This window comes from Coregonus lavaretus (genome assembly GCF_964263955.1).
Source record: "Coregonus lavaretus genome assembly, chromosome: 6".
Classification (NCBI taxonomy): domain Eukaryota; kingdom Metazoa; phylum Chordata; class Actinopteri; order Salmoniformes; family Salmonidae; genus Coregonus; species Coregonus lavaretus.
In genome coordinates, this window is record NC_139993.1 from 60,848,291 (window position 1) to 60,870,263 (window position 21,973).

General features: G+C 47.1%; 1 long non-coding RNA gene across 1 annotated transcript in view; it reads right to left on the reverse strand.

Annotated features, from left to right (window-relative positions):
* The window catches only part of LOC311130618, a 42,469-nt gene extending 20,977 nt beyond the window's left edge, over positions 1–21,492 (reverse strand). The window contains exons 1-2 of the long non-coding RNA XR_014613363.1: positions 21,269–21,492; positions 20,629–20,693 (exon numbers count right to left, since the gene is read on the reverse strand). This is a non-coding gene — a long non-coding RNA (uncharacterized lncRNA). The remainder of the gene's footprint in view (positions 1–20,628; positions 20,694–21,268) is intronic.
* Positions 21,493–21,973: the final 481 nt, after the last annotated feature.

Below are 21,973 nucleotides of genomic sequence, written 5' to 3' on the forward strand. Positions count from 1 at the left end.
TCATTAAATGCAAATCAATTTATAACATTTTTGACATGCGTTTTTCTGGATTTTTTTGTTGTTATTCTGTCTCTCACTGTTCAAATAAACCTACCATTAAAATTATAGACTGATCATGTCTTTGTCAGTGGGCAAACGTACAAAATCAGCAGGGGATCAAATACTTTTTCCCTCACTGTAACTGCTTTCTACCCTCACTTTAAAAATTAGATAGGAACTAGATTACATTTACATTTTAGTCAATTAGCAGACGCTCTTATCCAGAGCGACTTACAGTTAAGTGAGTGCATACATTTTCATACTGGCCCCCCTGGCCCCCCGTGGGAATCGAACCCACAACCCTGGCGTTGCAAGCGCCAACTCTACCAACTGAGCTACACGGGGCCCTATTAGTATTATAAGTATTTTCCTAAATATAAGCAGTGGTCCCATTCCCTATCTAGTGCACTACTTTTGACCACTGCTTATATTTGGAAAAATACTTATAATACTAATTAGTCCATTTTATTTTATTTTACTAGATCAATGTCTTGGGGGATTATGACAATGAAGGAAGAGGAAAATGGGGGGGTTGATCTGAGCACGGACTACTTAAACAATGACAACAACACTGCATATGCTAATTCCCTATGATACTCAGAGAAACAGAACACCCCTGGACCAATCAGGTGAGAGAATGATGCAGCATGTGTGATCACAAATTAGTCACATGATGCGTGATGACAAATTGCAGGGCTCATCCCTCACAATGACAACCACTGGCTGTGACCTACATTCTGTGGGGGAAATGGGCTGCATCCCAAATAAGGGGCGATAGCCCCCACATCTAAAACGACAGCATATTCCCAGTAAGCATATGTACCCAGGACGCCAGTGTAAACGGGAGTGTTGCTGGCTGGCTGAGGAACAGTACAGTCCCCAGAGGAGATACTGTATGGAGTGGTTAAAGAGATGCCAGACAGTATAGGCTACAGGTTTATTTTCCCATGGCATGGTTTTGATTCAAATATTTATAATGGGGCACTTGATTATTTCTAATATAATATATACTCAGGGGGTGGAACCGGTTCAGGGAACAAACAGAAAAGAAAACCAGAAAATAACTACATTTTTAGAGGAACAGAATTAGAACCAAGAACGAAAGTGATCTATACTGTTCCGTAACAGAACCATTATTTTGTAAAGAATGGGAACCGGTTAATAACGTTCTTTCACGTTCCCACAAAAAAACACAACAAACGCCTACACAAAGCCCTCACTGTCACTCAGAAACATATTCCAGTGTCTGTTCTCCTGCTGTCTGTCTGTCTGTCTGTCTACCTGCCTGCTGTCTGTCTACCTGCCTGCTGTCTGTCTGCCTGCCTGTCTGTCTGCCTGCTGTCTGCCTGCCTGCCTGCCTGCCTGCTGTCTGCCTGCTGTATGCCTGCCTGCCTGCTGTCTGCCTGCCTGCTGTCTGTCTGCCTGACTGCCTGCCTGCCTGCCTGCCTGCCTGTCTGTCTGTCTGTCTGCCTGCTGTCTGTCGTCTGTCTGCCTGCCTGCCTGCCTGCTGTCTTTCTGTCTGTCTGTCTGTCTGCCTGCCTGCTGTCTGTCTACCTGCCTGCTGTCTGTCTGTCTGCCTGCTGTCTGCCTGCCTGCATGCTGAACATCTTTGCCAGTGTGTGTACGTGTAGGCTACCTGACCCTCCAAGCATAGTCTACTGTAGCCACTCCCCCTCCGAAGCACAGTCTACTGTAGCCCCTCCCCCTCCGAAGCACAGTCTACTGTAGCCCCTCCCCCTCTGAAGCATAGTCTACTGTAGCCCCTCCCCCTCTGAAGCATAGTCTACTGTAGCCCCTCCCCCTCTGAAGCACAGTCTACTGTAGCCCCTCCCCCTCTGAAGCATAGTCTACTGTAGCCCCTCCCCCTCCGAAGCACAGTCTACTGTAGCCCCTCCCCCTCTGAAGCACAGTCTACTGTAGCCCCTCCCCCTCTGAAGCACAGTCTACTGTAGCCCCTCCCCCTCTGAAGCATAGTCTACTGTAGCCCCTCCCCCTCTGAAGCATAGTCTACTGTAGCCCCTCCCCCTCTGAAGCATAGTCTACTGTAGCCCCTCCCCCTCTGAAGCATAATCTATTGTATCCTACTGACGTTACAAGCGTGTTTCAGAAATTAGGGAGAGAGATTTTTTATTACAGAAGAATGGTTTGACTTTTTCAATGCTAGTTAAGGATACTATAGTTATCACGTTTCACATTGGATTTATTAACTACAACAAAAGGTAAGACATGTTTTTATTTTAATTCTGGTGCCGCTCTGCACACACACAAGCTTGTTAGCTAGCTAGCTAGCTAGCTCTGGTCCAACATTAAGCCAACTATCTGAAGTTCAAGGACATTCAAAGTTCCTTCATAGAAGCCGCTCCTCCGTAAGTATAATTCTGTGGGCCTAATTCAGAAAATGCATAACAACAAGGCTCTCTCCCCACCCGGTTGCATCTCGTGCCCTACCCAATGCATGTAAACAGCTTGCCCACTCCATAACAAGCTGGGCCCGGTTTCCCAAAAGCATCTTAAGCCTAAGTTCACTGTTAGAACCTTCGCAGGAGCATTGTTAAATCTCCGATACTGTTTGCCAAAACCCTCGTTATTAACGTTGCACTTGAAAACTGCCTCAGACCACTCGTCAGATACTTTTTTGCCCTCCCGCGTCACTTTATACATGGACGACCTCCGCTAAACATGGATAAACCATGTGATTCTTTCTCTCTGTGACCGCCGATAACTTCAGAACAAAGTTGACTACAAATACAAAGTTGCAAAAATGCATCAAATGAAAACCGAGATGACTGCATTAAGATAAACAGTAGGCTATAGGCCTATTTGTCCCGTGTAGCTCAGTTGGTAGAGCATGGCGTTTGCAACGCCAGGGTTCTGGGTTCGATTCCCACGGGGGGCCAGTATGAAAAATGTATGCACTCCCTAACTGTAAGTCGCTCTGGATAAGAGTGTCTGCTTAACGACTAAAATGTAAAAAAATTAAATCATATTGAAATACATTTAATGTCAATAAATGGAGTTCTATTTTGCTACTTGTAGGCTATTGTCTGTAATTTCTCTCAATATCTTTCATGATGTGTAACATGACTAACATGATGATTAGAATAAGCCGCCTCAATATTTGCAGTCATAGGTGGTAATTTCTCTCTAGAAGCTGATCCGTCGTCAGTATTGTGAAATAATTATAATGGTAAGGAAATATTTGAATGGAGAAAGCTGATCTGAGAGCAGCACCCCCTTTCTTTCAATCCTATCAGTATCGACACATGCCTCAACGACGCACTTAGCGACCCGTTGTCTCTGCGTGGTGTTTTGAGAAACGCATGTTACATCTTCGGCAGTTGTAGAAAAGATGCATCGTTAAAAACACTCGTAAGCCGAAGTTCCATCGCTATGGGGAAACCGGGCCCTGGTCTATCCGCACTGATTAGTGAAAACATTTCAGAGGTTTAAAAAGGAACAGAAAGGAACAGAAAGGAATGATATAAAACAGAACGGAACAAAAAAAAGAATGTTTCTGTTCAGAATGAAACGATTGGAAAATCATTTCGGTTCCAACCCCTGAATATAATAATATATGCCACTTAACAGACGCTTTTATCCGATGCGACTTACAGTCATGCGTGCCTATATTATACGTATTGGTGACCCCAGGAATCGAACCCACTATCCTGGCATTGCAAGCGCCAAAGAGCTACCAACTGAACCATACAGAACCACAATACATGACCCGAGTTTCAAAGACACTAATAATGCAAATTAACAAGAGGATAAAGACTATTGGCTGCGTTTACACAGGCAACCGAATTCTGGCGGCAGGTAGCTTAGTGGGTAAGAGCGTTGTGCCAGTAACCGAAAGGTCGCTGGTTCTAATCCCCGAGCCGACTAGGTGAAAAATCTGTCGATGTGCCCTTAAGCAAGGCACTTAACCCTAATTGCTCCTGTAAGTCGCTCTGGATAAGAGCGTCTGCTAAATGACGTAAATGTAAAAACGTATTGTTCTTTTGACCAATCAGATCCGCTCTGAAAAATATCTGATTTGAAAAGATCTGATGTGATTGGTCAAAAGAGCAATTAGTTGAAAAAAGAGGGGAAATGTTAGCTAACATGCTAAGTAGTTGCAAAGTAGCTAAAAAGTAATAAGTAGTTGCAAAGCTGTTAATTAGCTAAAATGCTAAAGTTGTCCGTGATGAGATTCGAACACGCATCCTTTAGGTTTCTAGACGTTCGCGTTATACGCCCACCCAACCACCCTACTTTTGTTTTGCCTTAAGTAACCTTCTGTCTTACGTAATCATACCAAACACAACGCATCATACTAATTTGAGTGTCCCGGATTGACATTTACTTTGTTATGTCTGGTCTATGAGACCAGGCTAGCACAGACATTCGCTAGTAGGAGGGAGCCTTTAGGCTATTTCAAGTTGCTGTGGGTGAAGATGTTGAAGTTTCAATATGAAAAGTAGTAGTCATAGGTCTAGCCCTAACACTTGACTCAACACTAAATCCTGTCAAAAACCTGTCAGTCAACTGAAAAATGTTTGTGATATGGAGAAAGAACAATATTCTCCAACACTACATTTACACAACTGCTACTTAAAAGCCTGGGCAGATTAGCAGAACTACAATAAAGCGTTGAGAGTTAATCCTGTTCATTGGTAAAGTAGGCCACATCAGTACTACATTCAGAACTACATCAGTACTACATTTTGTACTGCATTCATATGAGCCAACCAGTCATTGTTCTTTAGACAAGAAGGATTACTGGTGGAGGAAACCCTTGTTTAAAACAGACATCTGCTGCTGACCAATTACACGTACTTCCTGGTTATCGATTTTCAGCCAACACAACCCAACATGTCAACAAAGAGCTTTTCAATCATCACATGTTCAGATGGTCTTGTACCAGCAATGTAATGAAGTAAAGCAACATAATGGAAATGCATTAGCCTAGCTCTAATAAAGGAACGCCTTTAATTCCAATCTCCATTTTCACTACAAGAAAACTTCAATTTCCCCTAACCCCCAAACTCATGAGTTAGTTGGTTTTAATGTGAGAAATGATCTGCACATCATCACTGGGTTGATTGACAGGAACAAAATGAGAATGAAAGAGAGGGACGAGGCAATCAGACTCATGTGAATCTCCATCCATCAAAATCATCACATATTAATGATTGATCAGGTCCCTACGCATCCCTCTTTTAGAAAAAGGATGAAGAAGAACTCTATTTATAGCTGCAGAGCACCCTGCCTAGAAGTATTTCCATGTTCTCCCAGACTGGCACCATTACTGCATTCAAATGAGCCTTCTGCATCTCAGACAGCTCACACACCACACACACACACACACACACACACACACACACACACACACACACACACACACACACACACACACACACACACACACACACACACACACAAGATTTCCAGTAATTCATCAGTGTGAGGTAAAAACACAGCCAACGGCCCCCACAGTATGCCACCTCTCGGATGACATACCACTGCCATCAGCAAATCCCTGTACCCCTCTTCTCTCTACCACTCTCTGTCACTAGCCCTACCACTCTCTGTCACTAGCCCTACCACTCTCTGTCACTAGCCCTACCACTCTCTGTCACTAGCCCTACCACTCGCTGTCACTAGCCCTACCACTCTCTGTCACTAGCCCTACCACTCTCTGTCACTAGCCCTACCACTCTCTGTCACTAGCCCTACCACTCTCTGTCACTAGCCCTACCACTCTCTGTCACTAGCCCTACCACTCTCTGTCACTAGCCCTACCACTCTCTGTCACTAGCCCTACCACTCTCTGTCACTAGCCCTACCACTCTCTGTCACTAGCCCTACCACTCTCTGTCACTAGCCCTACCACTCTCTGTCACTAGCCCTACCACTCTCTGTCACTAGCCCTACCACTCTCTGTCACTAGCCCTACCACTCTCTGTCACTAGCCCTACCACTCTCTGTCACTAGCCCTACCACTCTCTGTCACTAGCCCTACCACTCTCTGTCACTAGCCCTACCACTCTCTGTCACTAGCCCTACCACTCTCTGTCACTAGCCCTACCACTCTCTGTCACTAGCCCTACCACTCTCTGTCACTAGCCCTACCACTCTCTGTCACTAGCCCTACCACTCGCTGTCACTAGCCCTACCACTCGCTGTCACTAGCCCTACCACTCTCTGTCACTAGCCCTACCACTCTCTGTCACTAGCCCTACCACTCTCTGTCACTAGCCCTACCACTCTCTGTCACTAGCCCTACCACTCTCTGTCACTAGCCCTACCACTCTCTGTCACTAGCCCTACCACTCGCTGTCACTAGCCCTACCACTCTCTGTCACTAGCCCTACCACTCTCTGTCACTAGCCCTACCACTCTCTGTCACTAGCCCTACCACTCTCTGTCACTAGCCCTACCACTCTCTGTCACTAGCCCTACCACTCGCTGTCACTAGCCCTACCACTCTCTGTCACTAGCCCTACCACTCTCTGTCACTAGCCCTACCACTCTCTGTCACTAGCCCTACCACTCTCTGTCACTAGCCCTACCACTCGCTGTCACTAGCCCTACCACTCTCTGTCACTAGCCCTACCACTCTCTGTCACTAGCCTACCACTCTCTGTCACTAGCCCTACCACTCTCTGTCACTAGCCCTACCACTCTCTGTCACTAGCCCTACCACTGTGTCCCTCTCTTAGGGCAGGGCAGGGCAGAGCAGGCTAGTTCACTGCTGTCCTGAGGGGGGTGGACAAGGGTCATACCACCTGAACATCCCAGTGACCTCTCTCTCTACCCCTGTAGGGGCTGTCTGTCCCCTTCACTACAATTCATCTTCAGAGAGAGAGAGAGAGAGAGAGCAAGAGAGAGTAAGCAGCAAGAGGGGGACAACCAGAGAGGAAAGCACAGAGACCCATAGAGGAAACAGAGGACAACCAGAGAGGAAAGCACAGAGACCCATAGAGGAAACAGAGGACAACCAGAGAGTACTTTCTCTTCAGTTGCCAGACAGACAGCTACAGGGTTGCTAAGCAGCCAGAGGCCTATCCTTCGTTGCCCAGTAATGTCCACCCTGCTGTCTGTCTCTCTACAGTCCGAAAGAGCAGGACCCAGAGACCAGCAGGACCCAGGACTCTACAGCCGGACTCTGCCAAGTCTCAATGTCTAAGTGACAGATCAGAGGGAGCTACAAATTAGCCGAACAACACTGACAAAGAGCCAGGCAAACATAATGAGATGCAGATTACTTCTCAGAGTTTGACACTCAGTGATAACATAATGTACAGTCATACACGGTGTAGAAGGGGACTTCTCATGAGGTCATTACATTTCATAGCAGGGAAGTTCTGATCAGACTTCCTCAATTCAACAAGAAGAAAAAAACACGATACATTATATTTTGCTCTCTACATGGAAGCCAATTTAACTAACAGAAAGGAGAGCCTGAGAGAGGAAGAGAGAGAACTAGAGAGAGAGAACTAGAGAGAGAGAGAGAGAGAGAAAGAGAGAACAAAAGGGTGTGAGATCCAGGGGTTGTGAGAGAGTGTGAGAGTGTGTGAGTGAGAGAGAAGTGTGGCCTCTTTAATAACCAATCAACACCCTCCTTGTTACCGTGGCATCTGCTGCTCCTCCAATGGCCTCCTGCCTGGGTGTGAGCCCGCTGCAACCTCAACACGCGGCCAACGGCCTATCAAAACGCAGAACCACCACGCGGGAGGTCAAGGAGCAAAAGTGTCATTTTTGCTGAATGTCAGCGTTCAACCTTTTCTAAAAGTTCTACCATGCGGGTGTTTTGCAGTGTGAATATGCAGGAAGGGAGTAGGGGGAAGAAACGAGAAAGATGCAGATTATCTGTGGAGAGTCGTATTTTCACAGCAGTGTTTGAGGGTGTGATACGGTAGGAGGGAGGGAGGAGGGAGGCAGGGAGGAGGGAGGCAGGGAGGAGGGAGGCAGGGGGGCAGGGAGGAGGGAGGCAGGGGGGCAGGGAGGCAGGGAGGAGGGAGGAGGGAGGCAGGGGGGCAGGGAGGAGGGAGGCAGGGGGGCAGGGAGGCAGGGAGGAGGGAGGAGGGAGGCAGGGGGGCAGGGAGGCAGGGGGGCAGGGAGGCAGGGAGGAGGGAGGCAGGGGGGCAGGGAGGCAGGGAGGAGGGAGGCAGGGGGGCAGGGAGGCAGGGAGGAGGGAGGCAGGGGGGCAGGGAGGCAGGGAGGAGGGAGGCAGGGGGGCAGGGAGGCAGGGAGGAGGGAGGAGGAAGGAGGGAGGGAGGCAGGCAGGGAGGAGGGAGGCAGGGAGGAGGGAGGCAGGGAAGCATGGAGGAGGGAGGCAGGGAGGAGGAAGGAGGGAGGCAGGGAGGAGGGGGCAGGGAGGAGGGAGGCAGGAAGCAGGGAGGAGGGAGGCAGGCAGGGAGGAGGGAGGCAGGTAGGAGGGAGGCAGGGAGGAGGGGAGGAGGGAGGCAGGGAGGCAGGGAGGAGGGAGGGAGGCAGGGAGGCGGGAGGAGGGAGCCAGCAGGGAGGATGGAGGCAGGTAGGAGGGAGGAGGGAGGGAGGGAGGCAGCAGGGAGGATGGAGGCAGGGAGGAGGGAGGCAGGGAGGAGGGAGGAAGGGAGGCAGGGAGGCAGGGAGCAACACAGCCGGCTAACTAGCAGGTAGGAGGTGACATTCTGAGACCTCAGAGTCGTGCTGAGAGAATGTTCTGTGGAATAAGAACAAAAGCTCAGATTCATAATTGGTGCATGGAACGAGTGAAGTTAGGAGGGCATCTGAATCAAACTCCATCCTGTTATTATGGCTGTCTGGTTCCTCAGCTCAAGTCTATGGAGGATAGAAAGACTGCATCACTATCAATACAGCCACCAATCTAATCATCTCAAGTAGCTCAGTTCAGTGTTAACTTCAGTATTACTAGTGAAGGACCATCTGAGGCACTTGTGACAGGCCATGAATTTTGGTCAATAATTAATTGGAACAAGACACATTGCTTGATGGGACACAACTGTCCCAGTTTCACCACCTCACACAGAAACCAACAGTCCATAAATGGAATACAAGACTGATAAAGCCATTGACTGGTGTTGTGTGTTTTTGTTACAACAGCACATCGTTCAGCTAATTGCAGCATGAGTGCAGTTGCAAAATTGATATGCTGATCTACTAACTTTATAGCTTTGTTAGCGGGAGCGAGCGGCTGGAGCGAGCGGCTGGAGCGAGCGGCTAGGAGCGAGCGGCTAGGACAGGTCTAGGACAGGTAGCATCTGTCCCCACCTACTGCCGTTGGTTGGCACCGCTCCGCTAGCAACATCTGCTAGCTTTGGCTGGGCCCTGGAAACGCATAAATATGGCTCAATGTAGCCGGGGCCCGCGTTAGCTAGCATGCCAGTCACGCTCTCACAGGGAGTCGACGGTAGCTAGCTCAGCTCACTGCCTGCCTGCTTGGCCATGGGCATCCACAGTGCTCTGAGCCAAGAGAACTGAGCAGGGCAGAGAAGGACGCTCTCTGTAGGCCTGCTGGGGAAAGCAAAGGAATCATCAACAACATCATAGAAAGAACTTGGCCAGGTTTGGCTAACTTTTATAGTTATGGCTAGACCCCAAGTTGCTGCTTCTATCCGAGCATTCAGTTCTTCTGCCCATAATGACACATTTGAGTTGAAGGCTAATTCTAATTCTGTTGCAGTTGCAGGCCCGTTACTCACTTTTTAATTTACCTGAATGTTGAGCGCTGATGATAACTCTATGGAATCTCCACAGCTGTAATCATTCTAAAGAACGGGTTCCTGAATCCTTGTAAATATAGGCCTAAGCTAGTGACTCTAGGCTAGTCCATGAGCAATCAACAGGATGTCACTATCCTAAAGGTTTTGATGACTCATGCTCAGACACGTTTCAGTGTCATGCTCATTGTTCAATACAATCTCTATGGGACAAAACCTTTTCAGAGGATATCGCATTCATTCTTACAATGCTTACATTCATTTTACATTCATTCATGCATTGTAAGAATGTAAGAATGAAACCACTCAACACTGTGGCATGGCTCCCCTAAATTACATAACATTACACGACATAACCCTAAATGATATAACATTACATTGTATAACCCTAAATGATATAACCCCAAATCCACATTGAAGAAAGCACAGCATCCAAGCACGCCAGAGTTAGGAGCTGACTATTAAGTTGATCTAGAAGGCTGTAAGTCAAAGTAGTGTACAACCATATCTCCTATGGGTGAGTGGTCATCCTACCCAGGGACCAGAGCAGTCAGTCATAACTACCCTGTCCTGCAGAAGACTGCTCTCAGGCCTCTTATGAAACCCTGATGGCTGTGCTGTGCTCTACCACTGGGAGGTGGATAGTGCGAGTTAGACTCATACAGTACAATCCATTATTATTCTCACTCGTGTGTATATAGGCTACTCTGCGTACACAGGCTACTCTGCATACACAGGCTACTCTGCATACACAGGCTACTCTGCATACACAGGCTACTCTGCGTCCATACTGTAGGCTACTCTGCTCCATACTGTAGGCTACTCTGCACCATACTGTAGGCTACTCTGCGTCCATACTGTAGGCTACTCTGCATACACAGGCTACTCTGCATACACAGGCTACTCTGATCCATACTGTAGGCTACTCTGCGTCCATACTGTAGGCTACTCTGCGTCCATACTGTAGGCTACTCTGCATACACAGGCTACTCTGCATACACAGGCTACTCTGATCCATACTGTAGGCTACTCTGATCCATACTGTAGGCTACTCTGTGTCCATACTGTAGGCTACTCTGCGTCCATACTGTAGGCTACTCTGCTCCATACTGTAGGCTACTCTGCGTCCATACTGTAGGCTACTCTGCGTCCATACTGTAGGCTACTCTGCGTCCATACTGTAGGCTACTCTGCTCCATACTGTAGGCTACTCTGCGTCCATACTGTAGGCTACTCTGTGTCCATACTGTAGGCTACTCTGTGTCCATACTGTAGGCTACTCTGTGTCCATACTGTAGGCTACTCTGCGTCCATACTGTAGGCTACTCTGTGAACATACTGTAGGCTACTCTGCGTCCATACTGTAGGCTACTCTGTGTCCATACTGTAGGCTACTCTGCGTACATACTGTAGGCTACTCTGCTCCATACTGTAGGCTACTCTGCGTACATACTGTAGGCTACTCTGCTCCATACTGTAGGCTACTCTGTGTCCATACTGTAGGCTACTCTGCATACACAGGCTACTCTGCATACACAGGCTACTCTGCTCCATACTGTAGGCTACTCTGCTCCATACTGTAGGCTACTCTGCGTCCATACTGTAGGCTACTCTGTGTCCATACTGTAGGCTACTCTGTGTACATACTGTAGGCTACTCTGTGTACATACTGTAGGCTACTCTGTGTCCATACTGTAGGCTACTCTGTGTACATACTGTAGGCTACTCTGTGTACATACTGTAGGCTATGTGTTTGTGTGTCTCCATATCATACAGAGCTATTCTCATGTTTAGGGCTGTGGCGGTCACAAAATGTCATCAGCCGGTGATTGTCAAGCAAATAACTGGTCGGTCTCACAGTAATTGACAGTTAATTAACATAAACAAATGTAGCATCTCCTGGCTTCCAGACATAGCCTACAAGCCACTGATGCAGACCTTTGGAACATCTACATTTTAAAAAAGTCTAATAAATCCATGTAATATAGCCTACACCATCACAATAAATCCATTATTTATTTTAGACAGGTCTAAAGAAATATGATATGAAGAAAATGTAGTCCATTTCAGAAGAACAGAATAGCATACTCTGAGTAGTCCTTATGTTAGGTCCTGATCAGGCTATGCCAAATGGCTGTGGGCTACACTAGTTCATTTAGCAGACAAGATTTGCTTAGAATTCCATTATATAATGGCATTATTTTATAGTATGAAGAATACAATTGAACAAAGCTGAAATAAACAGAGAGGATATTTTCTCCAAACGATTTGAGGGAGTGCACACATGCAGCTATTCTGTGTTGAGCGGTTAACAAAGAAATAGGTACTCCTATATTCTTAATTTTGAGTTATTAATGTAACTTTAGTTGTTCTACAAACGTTGGGCAATATGTTTAGATTTTTAATACATTGTAAGGCTGCATGATGCGACTCTAATGATAATTTGAAAAAGGTCTCTTGAAAGGCATGAGTTCTGCTTAGTTCATTTCATCAGCCTCTCATTCACAATTTGACAAGCACTTGATAATGCCTCGAATTTCCCGGCAGCATCCCCTTTGAGTGGCCGTAATGTACCCTAAAAAAATTAATGCCTTTTGCAGCCAATGGCTGTTGTGCCCTTGGCCCGGAGTGCTGCCTGCTCCGAAGCACCTCTCACTCACATGGCTCTCCATCACGTGATCGGGTCTTTCTCAAAGGCTACAAGTGAAGACAGACACATCGGGGACGCAACTGCACGCATCCTTATCCAATTCCGAGGTGCATATTGAAGATATTGGAAGAACTGTCCAATTTACTTTTCGTCAGCCAACAAGATGAGTAGGCCTAACGAACAGCAAAAGCACTAGCCTATGTCAATCTACTATCCCCATAGTACAAAAGTTGACCTATTCTATTCTGTGCGAGAAATAAATATTCCAAATATAGTCTGGGACAGTTGTGGGATGCAATAGATCCCAAATTAATACAACCACTAGCATCAAAAAACCTTTTTTTACGCAATGTTGCTGACGCAACAGATCAGAACGTTTAGCTTAAAATGTTGATAAACATTTATGCTATTTCTTCACATTATAAGCGCAGCAATGTGCACGCTGCAGTAGGCTATAAGCCGAATGTTCCATTAGCGGGAAAACTCCATTATCAAAAGTGACCGCAAATGCGATTATGTATGTAATACTTTTATTATAAAAGTGCATTTTTATGGGGGAAATGATCTTCCCCAGACTTGAAACTCACACACTGCTTATATATGCCAGTTAGGCTCTACACCCCTTGTAAAGCAGATTAATGTGCTTAATCTGCTTAATTTTAAGAAGTTATTTGGCCACTATGATTCAGAAAAGTCGATAATATTGTCACCCAACAGACTATTCTTGATTTAATCTTGTCTTTACATATACTAAGTAATATATGTGTGAAATTTGTTTTGATTTAGAATGGACCATTATCATGCACCTGTCTCGAAGCGGGCAGGGGGAAAAATACACATGTCATCTATACACTTAAATAGCAAATGGAGGACGCTTTTCCCCCGGTTCATTTTCATGCCAGCCAGGTAGGCTATACTCCTGTTGTAAATAGAAGCAATGTGCTTAATATTAGGAAAGTTCAGAAATACATATAGTAAGCCTATAGAAAGCTGATGGGATCCTCCTCTTTTTAATAGAAGCATCACTCTTTTTTTCCTCGCGCTATTGCATTGCCTATAGAAATGTTGCACAACATGGGCTCTCATGAAGTGTTTGATTAGATTTGCATTGATGTCAGAGTGATTAGAGGGACAATAGAGTGCTGAGTACCAGGCAGTTAGCAAGTTTGGTAGGCTACTAATGACCATCAGCAGCATCAGAGCTTGGAGAAGCCTAGTTACCGTGACTAAACGGTCACGTGGAATTTGAATGCCATCATGACCGCCGGTGTGGCGGTAATACGGTCACCACAACAGCCCTAGTCGTGTTTAAACTAGACCAACAGCAACATGCACTGTGTGTTTAACGATGGTTAGGCTATAGCCTCGTCAGCACTTGAATTCCCACACACACGCGTCACACATACGTAAAAACCACATGTACATATTATCAGAGAGCTTTTGGCCAAAATGTCAGCTCAATCAATGTGAAACCTGCATCAGATCAAACCCACCTGACGTTGGCCTTCTCCCACTCTGGTCTAGTGCCACTATTATAAATGGAAGGTGTTAAGGGCTGTGTTGACACATAGGCCTACAACAACAGAGGACAGACACAGTGGTAGGAAGGTGTGAAATATCTAGTCTGCTTAAACAGGCTAGTACCACTGTGATGATATAGCTATCTGACTTCAAAGACTACTTCCGAACGACCGTTCTCCTCTCCCTGCCATAGAAAGAGGCCAGGGCAGGGAACTCCCCATGTGTTAACAGACATGCAGAGTAGTCAGAGGTAGGCAGCACTGTGAGTAAGTAGCCTTCTCTGTCAGCATGTGGTGAGGGTAACCACTGTTACTATACTGAGCAAAATTAGAAATCATCATTACATTTTTTACATTTTAGTAATTTAGCAGACGCTCTTATCCAGAGCGACTTACAGTTAGCGCATACATTATTTTTATCGAACCCACAACCCTAGCGTTGCAAATGCCATGCTCTACCAACTGAGCTACATCCCCTGCCGGCCATTCCCTTACCCTACCCTGGACGACGTTGGGCCAATTGTGCGCCGCCCCATGGGTCTCCCGGTCGCGGCCGGCTACGACAGAGCCTGGATTCGAACCAGGATCTCTAGTGGCACAGCTAGCACTGCGATGCAGTGCCTTAGACCACTGAGCCACTCGGGAGTCTACATCATACAGACCTACGCCTACCTATAGCCAGCCTCCTGTCAATCTTTATGGGTAAGGCTATTATATAGGCCTGTGGCGAAAACGCACTCATTGGGCCCCGTCTCTCAACTAGTGCGCTCTCCAAACTCCCGCCATTTGAGAGCGCTTTGTTTCCGCATTATAAAATGTTTGTTCGTGTTTCATCAAGATATTGAAGATCAACTTAATCTCTGCTCATTCTATTTTCCATATTCTAATCGCTAGTGTTCCACCACTTCATTCCCTTAATGTTTATTGTAACATTGTAGAGACATTTCGGTTTCATTTTTGTACGATACATTGTTGCATTTCATCTACCATTTTATCCCCTCTGAGTGGGCGCGATGTTTAGAGTACACATGAACATTTTACACACAATATCATTTTATTTCCAACAAAAGTGTTTGTTTGCTGTTTAGTCCTTGGAGCTCCTCTGTGTCAAATGGTCGGTACCTCTTCAAGTTATGAGCGCATGCGCGTTCCACTAGTTTATACACAGCCTTCCCACCAGGACGCCAATAGCCAGTTATAATAAATGAGTCGACTTTGAATTAATGAACGGGTCATTTCTGAACAGGTTCTGATTATGACCACTATTATACAATGTAATTAAGGATTTTGGAATATGCCTTTTACATTGAATACCAGTTATGTGGTTTAATTGTAATTTTTACAGTGGTATCCTGCATCCTGAACCTGCCTGCATCCTGAACCTGCCTGCATGCTGTATCCTGAACCTGCCTGCATGCTGCATCCTGAACCTGCCTGCATGCTGCATCCTGAACCTGCCTGGATGCTGCATCCTGAACCTGCCTGCATGCTGCATCCTGAACCTGCCTGCATGCTGCATCCTGAACCTGCCTGCATGCTGCATCCTGAACCTGCCTGCATGCTGCATCCTGAACCTGCCTGCATGCTGCATCCTGAACCTGCCTGCATGCTGCATCCTGAACCTGCCTGCATGCTGCATCCTGAACCTGCCTGCATGCTGCATCCTGAACCTGCCTGGATGCTGCATCCTGAACCTGCCTGCATGCTGCATCCTGAACCTGCCTGCATGCTGCATCCTGAACCTGCCTGCATGCTGCATCCTGAACCTGCCTGCATGCTGCATCCTGAACCTGCCTGCATGCTGCATCCTGAACCTGCCTGCCTGCTGCATCCTGAACCTGCCTGCATGCTGCATCCTGAACCTGCCTGCATGCTGCATCCTGAACCTGCCTGGATGCTGCATCCTGAACCTGCCTGCATGCTGCATCCTGAACCTGCCTGCCTGCTGCATCCTGAACCTGCCTGCATGCTGCATCCTGAACCTGCCTGCATGCTGCATCCTGAACCTGCCTGGATCCTGACCAGCCTGCATCCTGATCAGCCTGCTAACTGAACCAGCCTGCATCCTGAAAAACGCCAGGGTTGTGGTTTTGTTTCCTACGGGGGGCCAGTATGAAAAATGTATGCACTCACTAACTGTAAGTCGCTCTGGATAAGAGCGTCTGCTAAATGACTAAAATCTAAAAAATATATAACATTCCATTTTAATATTCGCCATTTTCACAGCTCACACCAAGGCCTAAATGACTGTATAAAACAATCCCCACTCAAACCTTCCATGATATCGTTAACGTACTTATAAGTGAATCTTCTATCATTATGAACAATGGAAAGGTGAAACTAGACTGAAATATGAGGAGAACCACTTCTCTATTTAGTCTATTAGCTTAGCTGTTCAAACATTTCCGTTTATGATAAGATCATTGGAAATCGAATCTATATCCCAAAACATGATTTAGCCATGTGAAGGAAGTTGGTAGATATGCTGTGGGCAAGGTGCTTTTGGCAGCGTACCTAATGCATGTACTTTAGAGCTACAGGGCTGGGCGAGTACCTAATACTACGGGGCTGGGAGAGTACCTAATACTACGGGGCTGGGAGGGTACCTAATGCTACGGGGCTGGGAGAGTACCTAATACTACGGGGCTGGGGAGCGTACCTAATGCTACGGGGCTGGGAGAGTACCTAATACTACGGGGCTGGGAGAGTACCTAATACTACGGGGCTGGAAGCGTACCTAATGCTACGGGGCTGGAAGCGTACCTAATACTACGGGGCTGGGATGGTACCTAATACTACGGGGCTGGGATGGTACCTAATGCTACAGGGCTGGGAGGGTACCTAATGCTACGGGGCTGGGGAGCGTACCTAATACTACGGGGCTGGGGAGCGTACCTAATACTACGGGGCTGGGGAGCGTACCTAATGCTACGGGGCTGGGGAGCGTACCTAATACTACGGGGCTGGGGAGCGTACCTAATGCTACGGGGCTGGGGAGCGTACCTAATACTACGGGGCTGGGGAGCGTACCTAATACTACGGGGCTGGGGAGCGTACCTAATGCTACGGGGCTGGGGAGCGTACCTAATACTACGGGGCTGGGAGAGTACCTAATGCTACGGGGCTGGGGAGCGTACCTAATGCTACGGGGCTGGGGAGCGTACCTAATACTACAGGGCTGGGAGAGTACCTAATGCTACGGGGCTGGGGAGCGTACCTAATGCTACGGGGCTGGGGAGCGTACCTAATACTACGGGGCTGGGAGGGTACCTAATGCTACGGGGCTGGGAGAGTACCTAATGCTACGGGGCTGGGGAGCGTACCTAATGCTACGGGGCTGGGGAGCGTACCTAATGCTACGGGGCTGGGGAGCGTACCTAATGCTACGGGGCTGGGGAGCGTACCTAATGCTACGGGGCTGGGGAGCGTACCTAATACTACGGGGCTGGGAGAGTACCTAATGCTACGGGGCTGGGGAGCGTACCTAATGCTACGGGGCTGGGGAGCGTACCTAATACTACGGGGCTGGGAGAGTACCTAATGCTACGGGGCTGGGGAGCGTACCTAATGCTACGGGGCTGGGGAGCGTACCTAATACTACGGGGCTGGGAGGGTACCTAATGCTACGGGGCTGGGAGAGTACCTAATGCTACGGGGCTGGGGAGCGTACCTAATGCTACGGGGCTGGGGAGCGTACCTAATGCTACGGGGCTGGGGAGCGTACCTAATGCTACGGGGCTGGGGAGCGTACCTAATACTACGGGGCTGGGAGAGTACCTAATACTACGGGGCTGGGAGCGTACCTAATACTACGGGGCTGGGAGCGTACCTAATACTACGGGCTGGGAGAGTACCTAATGCTACGGGGCTGGGGAGCGTACCTAATGCTACGGGGCTGGGGAGCGTACCTAATGCTACGGGGCTGGGAGGGTACCTAATGCTACGGGGCTGGGAGTGTACCTAATGCTACAGGGCTGGGAGGGTACCTAATGCTACGGGGCTGGGAGGGTACCTAATGCTACGGGGCTGGGGAGCGTACCTAATGCTACGGGGCTGGGGAGCGTACCTAATACTACAGGGCTGGAAGCGTACCTAATACTACGGGGCTGGGAGTGTACCTAATGCTACAGGGCTGGGAGTGTACCTAATACTACGGGGCTGGGAGTGTACCTAATACTACGGGGCTAGGAGAGTACCTAATGCTACGGGGCTGGGGAGCGTACCTAATGCTACGGGGCTGGGGAGCGTACCTAATGCTACGGGGCTGGGAGCGTACCTAATGCTACGGGGCTGGAAGCGTACCTAATGCTACGGGGCTGGGGATCGTACCTAATGCTACGGGGCTGGGAGCGTACCTAATGCTACGGGGCTGGGAGGGTACCTAATGCTACGGGGCTGGGGAGCGTACCTAATGCTACGGGGCTGGGACCGTACCTAATGCTACGGGGCTGGGAGCGTACCTAATGCTACGGGGCTGGGAGCGTACCTAATGCTACGGGGCTGGGAGCATACCTAATACTACGGGGCTGGGAGAGTACCTAATGCTACGGGGCTGGGAGCGTACCTAATGCTACGGGGCTGGGAGCGTACCTAATGCTACGGGGCTGGGGAGCGTACCTAATGCTACGGGGCTGGGGAGCGTACCTAATGCTACGGGGCTGGGAGCGTACCTAATGCTACGGGGCTGGGAGCGTACCTAATGCTACGGGGCTGGGAGCGTACCTAATGCTACGGGGCTGGGAGCATACCTAATGCTACGGGGCTGGGAGCGTACCTAATGCATATACTGTGGAGCTACAGGGCTGGGATGTGGTGAGTTTCACACAACTAGGCCAAAGCCTGTCCATTATGACTCAGAAAGAACACTATCTGATACCACACGCAACACCACCCCCACCCCACCTCCCACACACAACAAGACAAACACATCATGAGGAACCGAGTCAAAAGCACACAGTGGAGCTCAGCATCACCATAGGAACGTAATACATTTATTCAGGCCTATAGTAAGTACACATCACAAGTTCCCACACGATCCATCAATCTGAATTATATAATATCTTAACACAAGACAATCTACAGTATTTCATTCTTAACCAGCAGCGTAGAAGAAACATAACACTCCACACATCCCCATAGACTAGAACCCAGCCCAATTTTTAAGAAAAAGGGAAATGGATAAAAACTGCAACAAGTGCTTGATTCCCTGTTTCGATATCTGAAACCCATTTCTCTAAAACAACCTGTCAAAAATCACAAGATTCAATTTGCAACAAATAATGATCTCTCAGGGTCTCCTGTGAGCCTAACAACCTCTCTCAATGGCCATCCATCCACGTCATAACCCACTTCCTGTACCCTACAATTATCCTGTCCAATAAGGAGGCAGTATTCGGCTGTAGCAGCACACTTATCCAATGAGGTATCAGCATTTGGTTGTTCCATGGGAGCTGAGGGGAGTGTAATGAAGCAGTGAGCTCCTGAGAGCCTAGCTCCGGATATGAGTCTGACCCTGGATCAATGAGAGGGAAGCCGGTTTATTACAGTACAGGCCCAAGGTTTATGAGTTTGGTTTTAAATCTAATATCAGTGTTACGTCCAAGGATAACTTCCCGTCCTTATTCTGGTCAGCTCAGCAGCTGCACTATTGAACCATCCACATAACACCTATTTAATTAATGTCAGGACTGAGGGGGAAAATGAGAAACCTGGTGTAATATGTACAACAACACTTTTTACATGATATTCGACTTAAGGGCGGACATTGGATATCAATGTGAAATATAGGTTGTTTTGTTTCCCATAGGCTACTCTGAAAGGTTGGAACCGTTCTTCGGTGGCCGGAATCATTTCCTGGGTTATTCTAAGCACTTTGTGTTCTACTGATGAACTGTTTCACCATCACATACAGAAGAACAGCTGATGCTGGCTGGTCACGGCCTGAACTCAACGTTTCCCAAAACTGTCCCTGTTGGGAGTCGCTGCTGGACCATGGATTGTTGTAACAAAAAAAATTATATATATATATATATATGGTGGTTTGATCAATTTGGTGAGTAACAAGAAAATGAAAAAGGGTGGATCTGGATCATAATGAAAAAACATTTATGAAGCAACTACTCCCTATTGGTCCCTTGTCCCCTGTGAGTGCTAGTGACAGTATGAACAGCACAAGAAGAAGACTGTCCTCACACTGGAATCTATGTTACCAACTCTGTGTGATTTATTTAACATTCCAACCCTTAACATAGCCTTAGATATTCATCAGTTCTCAGTCAGTTAACTATTGTAAGCCACGTTATGCTTTGTTATACTGGTGAAACAGCCTAGTAGTCCAGGGCCACGCCTATTGACACCACAGACGTACCATAATCACCACCTCCACTGTAGCCTACTTTACCAACGTGGACATGCTGACTCATGGAATGTCTGGTGAGCATGGGACTGGTGTTTCAATCTCACTCATGTCTGATGTCTGCAGTCTCTAAGAGTTTGCTAGTATTTGACTTAAACTGACATGTTATGCACAGTTGTTATAAAGGCAAACGTTTCTAAGGTGTCTTGGTAGTACAGTGTGGCAGTGTGTATGATACACTAACCAGGCCCAGCAACTGACAGGATATTCAGATCTGTTTATCGCTCTCTCCATCCAAGGCAAACTACTAAGGAAGTGTGGTATTGCACATCAACATGCTCGTGTTATGTTACCCACCTTCATTTTCAGATGTTGGGCATGCAACCTGTAGTACCAAATCAAACGTCCTCTCGGGAATCTCGCTGTAATAAAGAAGCGAGAGTATTACTTTAGCTGGGAGCAAAATAAACATCTGTGTACAAACATAACTTTTGGTATGCAACAACTGCTAACTAGCTACATCAACAGAATATTATGCAACATAGTTTGACACATAGCTATAAAATAGTGATGAAGCAGCTCATATAGTTGAATCATTGGTCAAACTCTGTCTTCGTGCTGGCCAGACGTCAAACAATTCAATTATCGCGTGATTCATTTGATGGTCAAGAAATAAAATGATTATAGCCGCTGTTAATGCTGACAAATTAGCAAAGATTCGGAGGAAAATGTATTGTACCTAAAAGTCTATATTGACACCAGATGATATTGTTTACTTTAGGACCCTTAGATACTAAACTATAGGAGGTCCTAGGCTAGCAGGCTAATTAATTTAGCAACTTCATGAAAATGTATTTAGCAATTTGACAGCACTACACTGACCCAAATGCTAACTCAGCATGCCAGACAGCCAGCTAAATAAATTACAATTCACACTTTTAATAAAGGTCCATAAAACATTATGTATAGTCTAGAAGTAAACAAACTCGTGTCTTACTTTATTCTGCAGTCCATGGTTTACAACATCGCGACAGCTTACGCCACCGGCTTTGCTGTTCTAGACCAAGCTTGCGTTTCGAAGCAGCGGGAGGTCCGTAACTAGTTCAACCTTTCAGCCTGACACCTAGTGCTGATACCGCATACTTCAAATATGTATTCTATCTAATAGCGATGTGTCTTCCTTGTTCCTGATCTATAACGTTGGCCGTTTCAGTTCCACGGTATTTCCACACAAAAAAACAGCACCAGGAAGTGGCTGTGAAAGATTTTGTGACGTCACCTCGTTTGACAAACACCTTGGAACAGCAGTGATTTCTTCATGTCCCCCTCCTTGATTAGAGCTGATGGCGTTATCATGTTGTTCCATAGTAAATGCTTAGTAATGGAGTTTTTATTTTATATTTTATATTTATTACACATGTGTAATAGGGACTGCGCCTTCACAAGTAAGAGCAGTGATGACTATAGTGCCGGCTGTGGCATAGAAGTGGCAGAGCTACCTAGGTCGTTCTTTTTTATGTTAATCATCTTCACTCACCTGTATGGATCTTTGGTCATTAACAACAACAACAACAACAAACATGACCAGAGCTTTTTCATTGTTGTAAAACAGAGGATATTACTGTGGGCATATATTTGGGCATTATGCATGCATTCCACATGTGCTGCATTAAATAGGCTATAATTCACACACAACTCTTAG